The sequence below is a fragment of the Homarus americanus genome, unplaced genomic scaffold (genome assembly GCF_018991925.1).
Source record: "Homarus americanus isolate GMGI-L3 unplaced genomic scaffold, GMGI_Hamer_2.0 scaffold40602, whole genome shotgun sequence".
Lineage (NCBI taxonomy): Eukaryota > Metazoa > Arthropoda > Malacostraca > Decapoda > Nephropidae > Homarus > Homarus americanus.
Window position 1 is genome coordinate 342 of NW_024737775.1, and position 14059 is coordinate 14400.

The 14059-nt window shown below is 41.9% G+C and overlaps 1 long non-coding RNA gene across 1 annotated transcript; it reads left to right on the forward strand.

Annotated features, from left to right (window-relative positions):
• Window positions 1-1442: 1442 nt before the first annotated feature.
• Window positions 1443-12575, forward strand: LOC121873586. Its single transcript, XR_006090269.1, has 3 exons — window positions 1443-1494; window positions 8998-9081; window positions 12284-12575. It is a non-coding gene; the product is annotated as an uncharacterized LOC121873586 (long non-coding RNA).
• The last annotated feature ends 1484 nt before the right edge of the window (window positions 12576-14059 follow it).

Below are 14059 nucleotides of genomic sequence, written 5' to 3' on the forward strand. Positions count from 1 at the left end.
AAGCATATTAATTTTTTTACATTAATTTTACTACAGCTACAATCAGGGTCTTATTTTCTTCAGTTTTATATGTAGAACCAATCTGTCACCGGTTTTGTAAGCTTTAACAAAAACAATGCCGGCAGCCGTCTCGTCTCGTCGCGCGGTTTAATATTACACGTATTAGTAATAAATTGTATTGTTAATTTTGCACACACAAACATTAATTCAATAAAAACAAATTCAGAAACATTAATTAAAATATATATGAACAGTAAATAAGTGTTGCTTTCACATTCTTACGTAAAGTAATGACGATACGTTTTCACGCGTGCGCACTCGCATACGCGATCTCTGTTTTTCTTTACCATTATCGTTAGCTACTTCTATTGTTCCATGTATTAACATTACTTAAAAGAACCATATTAATTTTTCTACAGCTACAACCGGGGTCTTATTTTCTTCAGTTTTATACGTAGAACCAGTCGGTCACCGGTTTTGTAATCGACGAAAACGGTGCCGTCTCATTTCCTCGCGTTTTAATATTGAGCGTATTATTAATGAATTGTATTGCTCATTTTGCACACACTAACATTAATTCAATCCAAAAGACTTTCAGTAATAAATAATAACGAATCTTTCGTACATAAGAGAAATAACGCCGTTTACACGATCGTGCACGTCGTCCGAACGTCGGCGGGCCATTCAAACCCGTCGAAATTTGAGTTTCCGCCGTCAAAAGTTTTAAATGTGTCGGCTTTTTTTGTGCGTTCAAATAGAAAACGTCGAATTAAAAACTCGCGAAATTTGAGAAGGTACTGTACGACATTTAACCCTTCAATATGTCTTCAAAGAGACCACGAAGCAGAGAAAGTGGTGCTAGTGCTTCCAAGTGTAAACAGAAGTCACTATCTGTCCAGGAAGAGGGCGAATTTCCACGGTCGGGAAATTTCCGGCGTCCGGCACCGGTCGGGTCCCGTGGTTGCCGGACCGGAGAGGTACAACCTGTACTTGTATTTCAGTACACTTGTACAGTAATCCTATAAAAGTGGGCATTTATGTAAATGTTTGTGCGTAAAGTCGCGTCCCATTGGCGTCGGCGGTACGCGACACTTCCAAAATATGGCCCAGATTCACGTTTTTCATCCCATACCCAATTTTGAATGTGTGTTTATTTCGTGGTTCTTTAAAGTACAGTACAGTATATTAATAACTTTAACTTTCGTTTTCAAAACATAATGTCATTGTTTATTAATTATGATACTCTATAAATGCTGTGGTACTCTAAATACTTTTTTCTACTTATATGAATCAGTTGAGTTGAGTAAACTTTTATTTGCATAGTTTTGAAGAAGACTACAGGACATAGTTTAAATTTTTACATATCAACAGTGCAGTACTTTATCTTAAGTAATATTTTCAGGCACTTTCTCCAACACTGCCTACAGTGGACCTGATGTGAACTAGAATGAAGTTGGCTGGACATAAAGTTTACTGGACCTCAAGTAGTCTGTGGTATTGTATTTAATATTGTTGTGGTACTTTGAATGTTAGGAAAGTTCTACAGGCATTCCCCAGTTTGAAAGAGTACTGTGTCTTATAAAAACCTATGGTAAATCGAATCACTATTCCTATAGACTCACATTATAAAAGCCAAGATACTTTTCTACAACGAAAACAGTTCCCCCCAAATTATGTACGGTCCCCCAAAAAGTATCGATTGAATTTTCTAGCGGTAAAATTTGAAACTCTAGATGAAATACTTTGCTGTGATCCCCAGTGCATCAGCATAAGTTGGTACAGGTACATCCGGTCACTATATGAGCAATAGCCGTAGACGGCGGGTAGCGAGGGAGTCGTCCTCGTGTGACATACGACCGTACGGTATATGCTTTACTATAACAAGAAATTCATTGAGCTATATTAATGTATGTATCGTGCCGGTTAGAAGCGAGGCCCCGACCGAGGATTACAAAAATATCGGAATATACATTAAACGGAAGAGTTTTGGAACGTCACGAGCTAGACCGAGACGGACCTCGGGGCATACGTTTCGCCACCGCGTCGTAGTGACGGTTTTATTCGTACCGAGATGCACAATGTAGTCGTCGACGACACGTCTGATTTTTGAGGAGTGACGGAGCAAATAGTAGTTGATATTAGAGTGAACAGGTACAGCAATATACAATATATTGGTCTAAATGGGATCTGCCAAATATTATCGATACGTAAATGGCGTCGGTTTAACGTCAAAATAAGATTTTAATCGGCGCGTCGCCCGTCGTTTAGCGGCGGGTAACCCATCGCGATGCCCGAGGGTTCGCTCGCCCCATTGTGCCGAGTTATTCGAGCGTTGCGCGTACCCTCGTCGCGAAGGCTAATAATAGCGCCTCTCTCCCCGTTGTGTCTTTCCGATAATTCCTCGGTTCATTTGACGTACGATCCCGGTAATGACCGGCTCGGCGTCCGTTTACGACACGCAATCCAAATTCGCGCTACGTGCGATGCGAATCCTCGGAGGATTTGCATCTTTCAAAAACACATACAGTCGCGGTCATCCTAACATGTTAAGTATATTTTACCTTAATTGAATGAAATATTCTTGGAAATGTAATATTTTTGCTGGAATGACGTACATATTATAGTGGGAAGTGGGATAAAATCACGAGGAAAGACTTTCGCTTTCTTTCGTTGTTCAAAATATTTTACCGTAATCGCTTTTCGAATGGTTTTCAGTTAAAAAACTGTTGTATTACAATAATATTCTATCCTAATTCACTTGTGATGCAACAGTTTTTTAACTGAAAACCATTCGAAAAGCGATTACGGTAAAATATTTTGAACAACGAAAGAAAGCGAAAGTGTTTCGTCATGATTTTATCCCACTTCCCACTATAATATGTACGTCATTCCAGCAAAAATATTACATTTCCATATTTATTTCCGAGAATATATTCATTCAGTCACGGTTAAGGTAAAATATACTTGTGATGTAATATTTTAATGAAAATCCAGTATCGTAGTTTTTTCTTGTTTCAAATTTAATTAACAAAGATTGATGCTTGAAATGTAATGAACAAAAATTTATGTCCAGTATCTACGAGTTAACTTTAATGAATGAATACTTTGTTTTACATCGTCCTGTGCTACCATACCATGGATTTGGCTACTTTGGGCTCGCAAGAGATCTGCCCTGGCAACTGTACCGACACTCACAGCTGGTGGTGTGTTGGTGCATCGTTTCCATTGTTTTCTGGTAGTTACTGGTAAATATTTTTCAACCTAACGAAACTATTACCCGTTAAGAGGTCGACCCCCAATTTTTGCCAAATAATTTTGTCTTAAAAACTCGAACTACACACAGGTATATACGGTAAATAAGGACATGGGGGGGCCAGGGATTGTTTTTTGGGGGGGGGTAGCAATAGTACACGGATTTTTAACATTCACGGGTATCTCTGTTACCTAACCCCCGCGAATGTTAAGGGCCGACTGTACTTCAATTACTTCAATGTACAGAATATTCCTCTGGCGGGGCAATCCGCGTATTTGCGAATCCGTGAATGCTAAACCCGCGTATGTGAAAGGCCGACCGTACGTCCGTGCCCCCCCTCGAAAAAACACTTCCGTGATGCCTGCTGGACCACCACTCCAAGACCCCCCTGATGGAGACACGACGATCCTTCCCGTACTGGCTAGATGTTATGTGTTAAAGGAATATCATTCCTTAGGCTTTAGTAAGCATTTTCCTCCAGGTGTAATGTTAACCTACATCTATTGAGGATAAAATCTTTCACCTACAAATTGACAATAACACATTTGCTGTAATCGGACATATCTAGTTGCCTCAACAATTGCAACCCTAGTTGCAATTTGAAATTCTGTGTCATTACTGAGGAATAACGAAGTCTCTGGTGCACTGCACTCTAAGATTAAGAGAAAATGGACTCGGGCATCCCGAAGGGAGAGAAAACGGACTTCCACGACGGGAGACTCGAGCACTAACACGTGCCACTCATACCGAGAGACTTGACAAGTTTTACCGACCATTAGTGATGTACGTTATCTAGTGAATTTAGTCAATATTGTACAGTATAAGTATACTGCAATTACAGCGGTCCCTCGGTTAACAATGGACCCGAGTGCAAACCCTTACTGTACGTGTACTAAACGATTACGGTACTTAAATTGTTATGTCTATGGCAAATATAGATTGTTTACACAGATATTCAAATACTATCTTACAAGTTATATTCACCCAGGTCGTTTGGGTGGCAAATTATGAGAAGAGCTTAGTCACTCTTAAGTAATGATAAATAAACACTCGGGCCTTCAGCGCCAACTGTCAAATCTTATCTCAAATAAATAAAGACATTGTCACCTCACTTCCCCCCCCTGCTCGCTGGCTACCTCCCTCCTTGTGTTCCCAGACAAAACATTGGTGATAACTTTATGCTTTAAGGTGTTTATTTTATATAATATCTCAGACTAAAGTTAGGGGATTACAATTTGCATAGCTGGAATCCTTGCAAGACAGCCAATAATTTGAATATAAACATTATATATATACTGTATTTTGTTGAAGATATAAAAATTGTAGTACATTTTATAATATAAAGTTTTTCAACTGTATTTTTGGGTAGATTTATATCAATTTCTTCATTTATTTTCATCCATTTACATGCAGACACCACAATAAAAGAAACGTAAAAGAAATAAACGACCTCGGTGCAAAGCCGGAGCATTGTTGTACTAATTTGATTACGGTACAAAAATTGTTATGTCCGGTGCAAATTACAGCATGTTTATATTCAAATTAATCAGTATGTTACAAGAATCCCAGCAATGTTAATTATATTGTACCAGGTCATTTCACTGGCATTTTAAAATGAGAGAAGCTTAGTAGGACTGTTAAATAAACTCACAGAGACCTTCGGCTCAAACTGTCAAACATCTCCTCTTAACTCTCTCCCCCATCTGTTGAGCCAGGGTTTTAGGCTTACAGTTTTTATCTTACATAATATTTCAGACTAAAGTTAGGAGATTATAATTTGCATTGCTGGAATCCTTGCAAGACAGCCAATAATTTGAATGTTAACGTCATATATTTTGCTCGAGAGATAAAAATTGTTGTACGTTAGTGTACAGTACTGTAGTACATTTTATAATATAAAGTTTTTGAACTGTATTTTTGGGTAGATTTACATCAATTTCTTCATTTATTTTCATGCACACAGCATACTAAAAGAAATAATTGACCTTAGTGCAAAGCTGGAGTTTTGTTGTACTAATTTGATTTGGGTACTAAAATTGTTATGTCTAGTGGAAATTATAGCATGTTTATATACAAATTAATCAGTATGTTACAAGAATCCCAAGAATGTTAATTATATTCACCCGGGTCATTTCCCGGCCGGGAAAAAATGCGCCACAGACCCGGGCGCCAACCGTCGGTGTCGCCGGGCTTTATCTTAAGTAATATCACAGACAAAAGTTAGAATTTAATTTGCATTGCTAAAATCGTTACAAGACGGCTAATAATTTTAACATAAACGTTGTATATTTTGCACAAGAGAAAAAAATTTGTAGCCCTTTGTAATAAAATTAGTTACAACTAAAATTTGTATGTGAACTATAGCATGTTTATATTCAAAGTAATCACAATTTTATAAGAATTCCAGCAATGTTAATTATATTCTTCCAAGTCAGTTTAGTGATATTTCATAAGAGAAAACCTGAAAGTCACTGTTAAGGACAGATAAATAAATAAGCTCTAGACCTTGGCATCAACTGTCAAACCGATAACCCTCCTCCCCATCTTGCCGCGAATCCGATCACGAGTAAACGGGCCATTTCGCGTCTCGTAATTTTAGCCGCGTCGATTTACGAGCGTCCGTTTTAACGCGATACTACAAAAACGATGTTTTGTAGGAGATGGGCCGAGGTGCATTTGGGTATATTGGGTCTTTTTAGTATTTTGTGTTAGTCTCGAGTACCAAAGTAAATTGTTCCATTGAAACCACTTTAATTGAGTCCAAATTTGGTTTAAAGCTATTAGCTCTCTAGGAATGCGCCTCGCGTCACCGACGCGTACGCGGGACCGGTAACAATTTTACGTAACCGCGTCGACGACGTAATATTCGACAATGCCGTCGGGTCGTCGACGTCCCGTTTCTTCGTTTAGTAAATAGTCGTGGCGATTTTTGTCGCGCGCGTGTCCGTCGACGGGCACGCCGAGGGCGGTCCGTCCGCGGATGCGGGCCCGCTCGAGATTCGGCCCGTATTGCGCAGTCGTACGGTCCGTCGTCGTTTGCGAGAAGTACTCGTTTACGTAGTCTCGCGTGCAGTATATTGCATTTTCTAGCAATAGACTAGTTACGATCGTAGATTAGTTCCATCACGTAGGGTATCGTCTCGCCGTCGGCCCGGGACACACCTCCGGCCACTCGACACTCTGCTTACCGGTACACGACACAAATTAAAAATGATCAACACGATATTTTACGAGGGCATTATGATTGATTTATAATACCCTATGCAATGGTTGTATAGATGTAGTGCAGTATAATTATTAAATGCAGGCAGCATTCACATCACAAACTTAACCCACAGAAGAAGTCGCCTCGGGCAGCGGAAGCGCGATCCGGGAGAAGGACACGAAGAACGACCGTAGATCGTCGCTCCGGAGACGGGTCGGCGAGTGCCGCTCTCCGACGCGAGACGATCGTCGAGAATAACCTACGTGTTTTTCTATTTTTATGGATGCTATTTTAAGGATAACTAAAGCTCAGTCAACGGTTATTTTAGCTTAAGGTCATATTATACGTGTATTTGTAATGTACAGTATTTCATTGAGTAAGAATGCTAAAACTTGCCCGGCGGTCGACCCCCAAAACAACTGCGGCGACCCGCTCCGGCACTCGAGAAGACGGAAGCTCCGAGTACACGACGTTAAAGATTAACGGATAGTTTGACGACTATACCACCCCTTGTTCCCTCTACCTCCAGCTAAATGTATCCCTCCCTCCACTTACCACTCTTCCTTTCCTCATCTATTATCTTTCCCTTCCACCCCTCTATCCCACCATCTGTCCCCCCTCCCTTTCTTCACGTACCATTCTTCCTTTCCTTATCTATTATCCTTCCCTTCCACCCCTCTATCCCTTCCCTCCACATACCACCTTTCTCTCCTAGCACCTGTCGTTCCTTTTTTGTGTTTTATTTAATAAGTTTTATAGTATATGATGGTCACCTTATTAATAATGTACCATTTTGTGTGATTACAATTACACTACACACACTTAGTCGAAGTGACCAGTTATTAGTGTTGATATTAATGGGATAAATATTAGATAAGTTTATTGGAGTTTGCTATAAAATATGTGACTATAATTATAAATTGTGAGTGTGAAGAAGGGTTTATAAGTTGTATATATGTCAATTAGAGGAACAAATAATTTGCTAACCACACCCTAGTCCTTCAATGGAAAACGCATCGAAATGCGCAGCGGCGAATGCATTCGGCGGGAGAATAATGCGGCGACACGCGTAGAATACTCGTACGCCACTCTCGGGCACGTACGTTTCCATTTACTAAAGTTAGGTGGGTTTGTTTGGGTGGCGTGGGACCCAGAGGGCATCGGCAGGCGGTCGCGTCCGGCGGTTGCCGTGCGAGAAATTGGGAGGACGGGCTTTCACGTTGCAGAAACTAAGGAACGGCATCTTCCGGCGGAACCACAGCCCGCGATTAAAGGAACGCTCGGGTTTGACGCCCACGGACCGAGCGCGCGGCTCCTCCGCCGTAACAAGAGTAGTCGATTGAAGTCCCCTCTTTTGCCTGGGTGGATGTGTCTGTGCTAACCGTTTTAGGCAAGTGAATGTTTGGTACAGCAGATTTGGGGATTCATTGTAGGGTAGACTTGCCATACAGTGCAGTGTTTTAATTGGTATTATATTGCGGCGATCGGCGAGCACGGAGACCGAAGCCTCACTCGACCGTGTCTCGGGAGGCGTGGGGTTTGGTCCGAGGCCACTCGCAGTCATCGTCGAGGGTATAGTCCGGAACGCCGTTCGACGTGACGTCTCGTCGAAATTCCGGAGCGGTCTTCTCGTCGCGGGGCGCGCCGGAGGTCGACGCTACGACGTTCCCGGAGGGGTCGTCGTCGTCGTCGTCGGGTATTTGACGTGCATCCGGAGTAGAACGAGGGCACGCGTCGAACCGTCGAAAGTGCGCAAGAAATGAGATCGCGTAAATAACGGCAGATTAATTTCGTCGACACTCGTACGTATAAGAGTGCAAAGTAAATAAATAATACGTATTTTTTTTATGGGAATTAGCCCACCCGGGCACGGGTCACCGACCCACATCGGGGCGAAAATGTAATAATAATAATAATAATTGTTGAAGTTACAGTGTTCATTTTTGGTGGATATCAACGAAATATGATGCGAGAGGCTCAGACGACGACACAAACGACGACGCTCTCTCCGGTATATTTTCGGGACCGTCCGTAAAAACGAAACCAAAACACGCGTGCGCATTCAAAGTGGCGCATTATTGCACAAGTAAAATAAAACATATTGCCATAAATATGGGGTAACCTAGTTTATATGTAACAATAATACTGAAGAACCTTAAAGAAATACAAAATGGAAAAAAAAATCAAAAGTGAGGAACAATAGATTTATGTTGTGTTGTCAATAGTAAGAGAAACAATCGAGACAGAGAGTCAGACGAGCGACCCGGGACTCGGTCACAATTTTAGGGATGCCACGTAGCAGGAAGATCTACCACGGACGACACATTACGCTTCCAATATTGTCTGCGGAGGTGGTATCTCCCCGTTTGGTGGCTGCCTAAGTATGTAAGATTTTCCAATGGAAAGTGTATGTTTGGCAAATGTATCCAGGTCTTTAGAGAATGTACTCAGATATTTGGGTTAGGTGTCAAGGGTTCATGTATAATTTGCATGCCTAATTGACTATGTATATTTTTTAACCTTAATTTTTCATTTGCAGTCACCCGACGGGAGTCAGAAACGTCATTTTTGTGCGGACCGGCGACTCGACGGACCCCGGCCGAGGACGCCGCTCGAACCGCGGGTGAGAATGTCGGACGACGCCGTATTGTAATGTTTATATCGCAGTGTACGGTATTTACTTAATGGTTCTCTGAAGAATAGGAATGCGTATGTGGCGTGCCTCGGCGTCTCCGTAGGAATTGCGTAGAGTAAGTGGAAGGTTTTTAAGGGAGACGAGAATTTATTAAGCGGCGCGTCGTCGACGAAATATCGAAGGAAGTTTTGACCGGTTACCGAGAGGAAATAAGACGGGAATTTACGAGTAAAAGAGTAGTAGAACGTAAAGATAACGAGGGAGAAATGAAAATGCGACCGACGACGAGACTCGGGTGCCATCGAAAATGCGTAGAGGGACGGACATTACAAGTGTTATAACGAGAGTACTTAATTTAGCATAGAGATATAGAATTGAAGGTGTCATATCTGGTCTAAAAGTGTTGGATACAATATGAAAAGTATTATTAAAAAATGGGAGTTTAAGCCAAGGGTTAGGGTGCTGCTGGCACTTCCCCCTCCCTTCCTATTGGGATAAATCGAGAAACAAGATGAATTCTCCCCACCCCCTCCTCCACAAAGGGGAGACCAGATGGACGTCACCTGGGTGTAAGGGTTAAGAATGTAGTAGCTTGTAATGGAGGATGAGGTATATGTATTTATGTCCTATGTTTTATACTGTATTGCAAGTAGGCGTTATTGTATGCACATTGCGGGTCATAATAGGAACGCGGCACGCCGGAGGCGGGTACACGGGACGATCCCTCGGAACAGAAGCCGAAAGTTCGTGGCGTGGGTATATCCACTTCCCTTAAAAGTGTAATTAGGGATCCTCCTCAGACACATTGCACCATTTGAACGCAGACGTAAGATTATCCTCATCGCCGTACACGTCCCGAGGAGACGAGGCGTATCGAGTTTACGCGGATGCATACGAGACGTTTCCTTTCGAGTACGGGTAGTTCTGCTATAATGCGATAGTTGTGTTCTTGTAAAACATCGTGTTATAGAAATTCGTGTAATAGAAATGACAGGGCTTATGGAGAAAATAGGTTTAGGTGCAGATTACTCCAAATCGACAAAAATTTCGTAGTACAGTCTAAATAAATGTTACATTGATATCTAATATTGAAATCATACAGTAAATGTTACACTTGACCTTGAAAAAATCTGAATATAACTTGATGGGGGAGAAGATTGATGTTGAGGAGTCATGAAACATCAAGCTTTTCTTCGAGTGTTATAGCCTTTCTTTTATGATCACCAGAGTGCTTCCCAGAGATATTCTTCTTTTCCATAGTCACAAAATTGGAGAAACAGTAATCACCGAGGACACTTAAAAATTTCACACGTGTTTCAAACAAAGTGTGGAGTAAACAGAGCGCGCGGGTCTAAAACGCTATGTATTTTGTTTTTCTCTTATTTAAAATTTTACATATACTGTAGAGGTATACTGTATACATAAATATTACATAAATTATTTGTGCAATTCTTCACAAACAAAACACATAAATCAATTGAACTTGCGATGTCGAACGTGAACTGTAAACACTGCATAACCCTGCGCCAAGCCACAATGTAAAGTACACTTTAAACGCTACTTATTTTGTTTTTCTCTTTTATTTAAATTTTTACAATTTACATATTCATCTTATGCTACAGCGCCCACAAAACACGAGAAACGTTCGAGTCCCCCAGTAGAGATGTCCATTCTCTATCCACTCGAGGATGTGTCGGTCGTCCGTTTTCTTTTTGTGTACTCGCTCGGGGACTCGAGTTTATAACACAGGATGATAAGGGAATTTGAATTTATTTGTTGATTTATTTATTTATAATATACTGTAATATATTAAATATGCTGCAAGTATTTTGTTTAATTTATATACTTTTTTCTGGAAAAAGGGAGGCTACCATTATACCCGGTAATGTACATTTATGGCGATCGTTAAGGACCAAACTCCGAATCCGTGACGTGACTTCCGTTCATCATTTATGTCCTAAATTTACCAATGTGGGTAGTTTCAAGAATTAACGCAGTCATTTACCGAATATTCTTTGCCCAAAAATAAATTTCAAATGAATTATTTATAGGAGATAAGTATTATGATCAGTAAATATACCGATATGCATTACCGACCACAAGGACGGCTAAAAATAGGCACAGACGGTCACAGTCGAGGTCACTTTCCCTTTGTTGTCACTGTAGGACCTTGTGAGTGGTTTACTGTATACATAAATATTACATAAATTATTTGTGCAATTCTTCACAAACAAAACACATAAATCAATTGAATATGCGAAGTCGAACGTGAACCGTAAACACTGTGTGATGTAAAGAGAGCGCCGGTGTGAAACGCTATGTAATTTGATTGTCTCTTTTATTTAAAATTTTACAATTGACTTATAATATATAGGTATACTGTATACATAAATATTACATACATTATTTCTGCAATTGTTCACAAACAAAACACACGACTCAATTGAACACGCGATGTCGAACGTGAACCGAAGCCATAACAATCGTTCGAGTGGAATCGCGTCGGAGGAAACGAGTTCGCGTTTTACAAATATCGTTCCTCAATTCATAAATCGCGTCGTCAAAACACGCGTTATAGCAGAACTCGCCGTATAGTTTTTGGTTCACCGCCAACACGTTTATCCTCGTACCGGATCTCCGTCGTCGCGTATTTTTACGCGACATCTGCGGAAGTTACGTTCACAGACGTAAATGGTACGACCTCGAGAGCACGACGTACATTCGGTCGTAAAGTACACCGGTCCGGATCGAGTGGACTTTCCCAATCGTCTTATAGATTTCTCGAGTTCTTGGGAATGGTACGAATATGTACAATTAATATTATGTTATGTATAGGTATATTGTATGTTTTTTGATAATCGTTAAGTATGGGAGGTGGCGACGAGCACACCGTACCGACGGGTGGAGGAGCGTCGAGTTTGATTTTGTATTAGGCGACGGGGTCGCGGGTATTTACGGAGATACGTCGGCGCCCGCGTACGGCACGAGCGGGAGGAGTAATTTGTGCGGGACGTAATTGTGGGGTAGTCGAGTATGCCTGTGTGTTTTAGTTGGCAATAGTGTGTAGATATGTTTGTGTATAGGTATACTGTAGAAAGAATGAAGTTAGATGAAGTTTGTTTGGGAATTAGTATAATTTGTAATAGTAGATAATTGTCGATATATTTTGACAGTAATTTGTCCGTTTCAGTTGCGGAGGAGCGCGCCGATACGAGTCGGAGACGGCTCGTACAGTCGGCGCACGAGAGCGGTCCGGACGAAGACATTCGGGAACCGAGGACGAAGACGCTCGTCCACTGCGGACGAAGACACCGGTCGACGCGCGAGGAAGATGCTCCGGAACACGGGAAGAACGCCACACTCCCGAGTGCGGGAAGACACTCGTCAACGCAGAAGGAGACACGCATCAATGTCGGGCCGGCGCGATTGTTTTAAAGACGATTTAACGTGTAAAATGAATGTACGTGTTGTTTGTAACGATGTTTGTAGTATTGTTTTTAGAGACCGACTCTGCGAAGACGGAGGAAGTCGATACATGTCGAGAATGAATTTATTGAAGATGTTGCCTGTGATCACTAGGTGCTTGCACTAATTTGGGGAGATGATTACGATCGTAGAACGTCACGGAATGCGGCGCGCATCCGTAAATAACGGCAGCATAAATACGAGAGAACGCGGTGGCGGCGGCGGGGAAGTGCGCCTTTTGAAAGTAAAAGAACGGGGGAGATCGGACCGACATAGATGGTGTTGTTGTGGTAACCGATAAGAATGGAGAAATGATGACTATTTGGTGGGTTTTTTAGGACAGAGAGAGTAGTTATATATTAGTGAAGATATAAAGTAAAAGGTGATAAGGATGGTGGTGGGGGGGGGACAACGAATGATATATTTTGTAGGGTATTAAAGGAATTGACTCGTCAGTGCCGAGTCGGCGTAATTGTGAGAAACGGATGCGACGGGGATTGTAAAGAAGTCGCGCGGTAGAGGAATTGGCGGAAGCGACGATCGCAATAACCTTTCGACGTGGGACGGACGACGACGAATTTAGTAAATGGCGGTTTAGGAAAGGGTCGTACGTAAAGCGGCGGGTGCGGGCGCGTGCGGATACGGACGACGGTCGATCGGGGTCCGTTTACGGGACGGGAAAGAGGACCGACGGGAATTCGGACGGAGACGAGGCGGCGCACAAACGAAAGTATACCCGCGAGATGCGTAAAGAATAATTTGGAAGTAGATTTAACTAAGAGTCGCGTGTTTGAAATGGCGGGAAGGTTCGACAGGTGTATTAGTTTTACGTAATTGTGGCAGTGCGTTTGAGAGCGGGCAGTCGTGGAGTGCGCGTGGGTACCTATTTTGAGACCGCGACATCTACCGGTAAGGAAATACGTAATGCAGCAGTAATATATTTGTGGCCTGAATTTATACTCGTTCACCCGTACTCCGTGTTGCTCCACTCGTGTTAAGGTGTTTATTGTGAAGGCGTTTGTATAATAATAAAATTTGTTGGACGAGTAGGGGAAGGAATACGAGCACAATGTTTAATTTGTAAGCCCTCCCTTTTTTGTCTTTTCCCTCTGCCTCCCCGTCCTCCTCCTCCTTTTTTGACGTGTTTGTCGTGCGGCTTCTTTTCCCTCCGTTTCATTGCAACTCCCTTCGTTTTTCTCCCCCCTACCTGCTTCTGTCCGTCCTCTTCTTCTTCCTGTTTCCTTCTTTTACTCCTCCTCTTCGCCATATGTCTTCCTCGTTTATTCTTTGGCTTGTTCTGCGTCTGTTCCTTCTCCTCCTCTGTTTGATTGTGATTCCCTTGTTGTTTCTCACCCTCCCATTGCTCTTGATCCTGTTGTTACTCCCATTTGTTGGTTGTTTTTGTGTTCGTGTATATGTTTGTTGTTACCAATTGAATTTGTGGTTGTATTACTGCTGCTGTGTGTATGTTGGATTGTATTTATTTGTTGTTATATATATG